The following is a 6,162-nucleotide window of genomic DNA, read 5'->3' on the forward strand; positions in this document are numbered from 1 at the left end:
CAAACTATACTATAGAGCCATAAGCCCACCTGATTTTTGACAGAGGCATAAAAACATACAATGGAGAAAAGACAGACTCTTCTACAAATCTTGCTGGAAAATCTGGATATCCACATGCAGAAAACTGAAATTAGTTCCATGTCTTTCACCCTGTATGAGTATCAACTCAAAGTAGATTAATGACCTTAATATAAGTCCTAAACTTTGAAGTTAGCATAGGAAGAGCAGGGAATACATTGGAATTTATTTGGAAGACAATGATTTCCTCAATAGCTTTCAAATGACTCCTCAACTAAGTGAAAGGATTGACAAATGGGACTACATGAAATCAAAAATCAATGTCTGAATTTTGGACAAAAGAACTGAGCAGAAATTTTACAAAAGAAGTAGTCAAAATGCCTAAAAAACAAAAGAAATTGTCAACATCCCTGGTCATAAAGGAAATGAAAACCAAATCCATGTTAAGATTCTATGTCACTCCTGTTAGAATGGCTACCATCATGATCACAAACAACAAATGTTCAAGAAGATGTGGGGAAAATGGAACCCCATACATTGCTGTTGGGAAAGTAAATTAGTACAACCACTGTGGAAAACAGTATGGAGGCTCCTCAAAAAACTAAAATTAGAACTGCCATATTATCTAGCAATTCCATTCATAGGATATATCTGAAGAAATGAAAGTGAGGTTACAACAAATGCACATACACACCCATGATCATTGCAGCATTATTCACAATAGCTAAGCCATGGAAACAGCAAAGATGGCCCACTAGTTATTAATGAATTAATAAAGTGTAGTATTTATATTACAATAGAATTTTATTCAGTCACAAAGAAGAATGAAATTTTGTTATTTGCTGGTGAATGGATGGAACTGCAGAACATCATTTGAAGTAAAGTTAGCTAGATTCAGAAGACCAAAAGCCACTTGTTTTCTTTCATATGTGGAGTATAGACCTAGTACAAACACAGCAATATGATGAAAACCAGATCATGCTAAAAGGAGGTCACATATGAGAGGTGGTGTGCAAAAAAAAGAAGAAGGTGAATATGATTGATGTACTCAGTGTACAAGAAAGAATACAGATTTTTTTTAAACCTGATCATACCTCCATAACAAAGGGAGCAAGGTAGAAAGGAGAAAAACAGGATATTAACCATTTCTGGTTATAATACATATACACATGATAGTTACACTAGGAAACTCCCTGTGTAGCTGTCTTAAACAACCAAAAATGTCATTTTATTTCTTTTACAAAATCGGAGAACAGGAGGACAGAACAAGTCCTGTATCAGGGAGTGGTACCAGTTGGCCAGGGGAGGAGGTGGGTAAATGATGGGGGAGGGTGAATATAGTACAAATACTTTGTACACATGTATGTAAATGGAAAACTGATACCTGTTGAAACTCTTCCAGGGACGGGGAGAATAAATGAGAATGGTAAAGGGAGTCAATTCAAGTATGATATATTTGATATATTGTAAGAGCTTTTATAAATGTCACAATGCACCCCTACACAGTATAACAATAAAAAAATAAGAAATAAAGGGCTTTGTACAGTGTCATTTCCTATATACTGATCTTCTCATTACTTTCCTAATTATCAATTTTGACTAGTAATGACTTTTTTTAATACAAGATTAACATCCTTCTTGACAAAATACAGCTAATGTGTTCAACAACTTTCCATTACTATGGCAAAAGTCTGAGATAATCAATTTCAACAAGGAAAGATTTATTTTGACTCATGGTTTCAGAGGTTTCAATCTTTGTTAACCAGGCTTCATTGATTATGGGCCTTTGGTTAGTCATAACATCATGTCAGGATGTGGGTTGTCCAGCAAACCTACTTACCACCTGGCAGCCTAGAAAAAAAGGACTTTAAATTCCAAAGTCATGCTCTCCAACTAGAACCTTCCTCCCAAAGTTTCTACCACCTGCTAATAATGCCTTCAGCCGGGAATCAAAATAACACATGAAGCCTCAAGCGACATTTGAGTTCTAAACTATACCATTCTGTTCCAGACTCCCAAAGGCTTATGTCTATCTGAAAATGAAAAATGCATTCATCCTACCCTCCAAGAATCACCATAGTCTTACTGCATACAGGCTGGTCTCCTAGGTTTCCTTTGAAATCTGGGTGGAAGCCTTCATGACCCAACAACTCTACATTCTTCCTGTACATGAAACTTGCATCATCTAGTCTATGCCAAGATCTGACACTGGCTTAAGTAGAACCTGTGAAGCTATAGCAGTCTCAGTAAAAGAGAGAGGTAAGTGAAGTGACTTCAAGGTCATATCCCAATGACCTACTTCCTCCAGCTAGGCTTCTTTTCCAAAGTTTCTCCCACTTTACAATACTGTCAGCAGTTGGAGACCAAACCTTTAACACATGTGACTTTGGGGATATTCTAGATCCAAATTATAATAGCTACCATTATTCCAGCCTCCAAAAAAGGGACAATACCATTCAAGCATTGTCCTGCAAACCTGAGGGCTATTTGTTTAGATTAATAATGACACAATGAAAGTTCACAGAAAACAAAAATGAATAGAATACATAAGAACAAAAATATAAGATGCTGAATGTACATAGTTCATTACCTATTAAATTATATTAAAATTATCTCTGGATAAAACCCACTATTTCCTTTAACCATTTTCTAGATTGTAGGTAAAAGGTGAAGAAAAATATGCATTTATATTTGTATGGACTATTCACTAAGAATTTTTAACTGAATTAAGCATCAGTCTACATACAATCAGATTCATCAGGTACTCTTACCATTCCAGGAGACTCAACATAGATCCTCACAGTGTTGCCCATGACAGTGTGTCCACATCCTCTGCAGTACCACCTCGAGCCCAGAACAATCTGTGTATTCTTTGTTACTGGCACTTCAATTATTTTTCATCTGTTTAATTCTGTCTTTTAGTTCTTTATATCTTCCTTTTTATTTAGAAAGAAAGCATGAAAGAGTTGTATATAAATACATTTTCTTCAATGTGCTTTCTCTAAATGTAGTTCAGAAAATTTTGTATTATGTGAGGAATATAGATGTTTTAAATCTCCCCATCAGTTTCTATTGAAAAATAATTTATCCTATAAATTGCAAGTTCAGTACTCAGAAAAGATATGTCATGCTTTCGCCAAAAGTACATATAATATGTTCCTTTAAATATAAATTTTGAAATAAATAAACATAATTTTAAAGAGTATCTTTTACATAAATAAGTTCTTAATAAATTATTCCAAGTTATCAACTAAAAATCTCTGAAATTTTCCTGGAATATCTTTCCCTTTCACAATCTGAAAATTCTGTCATGCCTCTCTATTCAAAATATATTCTAAATCAAGATTGGCATGGTGATGCATGCCTGTAATCCCAAATACTACGGATGTGAAGATCACGCATGGTTCATGGACAGCCTGGGCAAAACATTTGCAAGACCCAGTCTTAAAACAAGCAGTGCTTATTGATGCACACCTGTGATTCCCATTACTCATAAGGTGGTGGTTAGTGGATATTGTTCAAGGACAGGTGGGGCAAAGTTAGCATGAAACCCTCTCTGAAAAGAGGCAAAAGTACTAGGGTAGAGAGCATGCCCTGAATTAAATTCCTAGGATTGATGTATATATAATCTGGTGCCTTCACAGCACCTCTACCTCTCCTACCTGCCAGTCTCTCATCTTGACAATTGCAGTTGTTTTCTGATAAAATAGTTATAACCCTCTCCTCTTTATCAGGCTTAGTGTCTGTTGTGAAACATCTGATTTTTGGCAACTCATGAGAATATATCCCAGACTTCTCTTCGAACTTCACTATTGCCTGGCTGAATTGACTTCTTTGCTTTGCACTATCAAGCACATTACTTGGGGACACAGAAGACTGTAAATGTTTTCATTTTCCTCTGCCATCTTCAGTCTTCGAGCTACATAACTGCCTGTTTTATTCAATCGTGGGCTCTGTTCAACTGCTGTTCCTCTGAGAAATCACCTTTAATCAGGCGGTCTAAAAAGCAGGCATTTTAGTATCATTTTCCAGCACTCCATTTATGGTTTTTCTTTATGCTCTTTCATTCATAGCACAAAATTCTGACTTATTTATATTACTACCTGTATATTTGTCTGCCTTTTTGTGGTTTTTATTGTTGTTTTCTTTCTCTTCCCATGGAGTATCAATATCAAGAAAATGATAACATGGTCTCTATTGTATCTCTAGTATCTAAAATGAAGCATGGAACACAAACAATATTCAATTTACATCTATTGGAAGTATATTCAGGTGTATAAAAATGCAAATCTGTATCAAAAAGTTAAATTGCTATCCATGAGAACTCCAAGTAAGGAGTAGAAGCTACCCTAAAAGTTTTGCTGTTTATGTTCAGGGCAGCAACATGAGAATCATACTCATAAACTCTGATAATATATGGAGCTTGTGTAAAATAGGACAAAACCAGGAAAATGAATGGCATGTTTTCCAGTATTTATATATGGTAATACTGCGAGGCTATTCATTTTACTTAACTCCTAGTTCTATTCACAGTACCTCTGATACTGCATTTTCTCTTTGCACACAGCATATACCCTTGGAGGTCACCTTGCTTGCAGTGTTTTGCCTGAATATATGAGGTGGTAGAAAAACACTCAACTTTTCTCTTCTCTGATAAGGTATATATCCCTGTGACCTCCGAGATCCTTTTTCATCAATGAACAGATAGATATGAAGCCCTGCAGGATTCTGAGATGCAGTCTTGTTGCTGAGAAGGCTTTGTTTCCATACAGAAAAACAACAACAACAACAACAAAAAAAACCACTTTACTGAGGAGCACCTCAGAAAAAGAAAGAAAGAGCTCCAACCCAATAAACAGTTGTATATAGAAAACAACCTAATAAAAATTCTCCTTTAATGTATCGTCCCATTTTGACTCAAAGCTTCATCATTTAAAAATAAGACTTTCAGAGGTAATAATACAGTCCTACTAAATTTATTTATTGAATGCTTTCTATAGGCATTGTTTTGATACTGGACAGAGGTAACTTCTGCCTCAGTGACAGTAGAAATGAAACTGAGGCATAAAGGATGAACTTTACAGGCAAAGTTTAATTGGGAAGAAATAAGAATTTGGGTGTGTGGGTTGAGTGGTGATTGATGAAGCTTGTCAGCAAAAGCTAAGCTGAGGTTTTACTCATGCACAAGGGTTGTAGCAGTGGATTAGAGTCTGTTAGTTTATCATTTACCATGGAAGTGTCTGTGTAAACATCTTGACCTTGAGGAGTGGATGATGAGCTTACCCAGGAACTGTTACCTTCCTTCTATCAGCACCCATCATGCTTATATATGCTGGGCTTGTCACTGGGGATGGACAACTGTAGCTGTTAAGAGAATAAGTGGGAAGGGGAAGTAAAAAACACATGCATTTGCTTTTAGAGAGTAATTTGTTTATTATGGGATTCGCAACAGTCCTATTCTCTCATATAGTATAATTTTGGAGACCCTGTGTCTGTGGCATCCTGGTTTTATTGTCACACCTGTTTTATGAGGTGATAAGCTGTTCTTAGTGAAATGAAAGGATGGGAAAGAGCATATACTATACTTTTAATGGATAGCAAGTTTTAAGTTGAACTGTCAAGCTTGTATTTCCCCTCAGCCCTAAAGAAAAAGGTTCATGTCTGTTAGAGTTTCATATACTAAACATTACACCATTATATTAGATTATTTATTAATAGTAGTGTTATATATTTCTGATATCTGTATATTAATTATAAATATCCAAAAAAATTTACATGGATTGATTTTATATTATGCTTTTGATACAAGTTATTAATATAATAATAGGTACTTTTAAACTTTATATTGTATATTTTGTACTATGATATTCAAAACATGGGTAAAATTAACATTTAGATTGCATGGTGATTTTGATTTACTTATTAAACAACTATTGACTAAAAGATTACAATGTAGAAATAGTATACTTGTTATGACACAAAATGATGAGGCAAGTTTTCCTTTTACAATTTTGTATTTTAGAAAAATTAGAAATATTAATCAAGTAATTATAATAACAACATATAAATAAAAATATAAATGTCAGGAGAATCTTGAAGGTACTACAAATGCATTAACAGGCAAATTAAAATTAAATTGCAGCA

Source organism: Castor canadensis, chromosome 9, assembly GCF_047511655.1.
Source record: "Castor canadensis chromosome 9, mCasCan1.hap1v2, whole genome shotgun sequence".
In the NCBI taxonomy this organism is placed as follows: domain Eukaryota; kingdom Metazoa; phylum Chordata; class Mammalia; order Rodentia; family Castoridae; genus Castor; species Castor canadensis.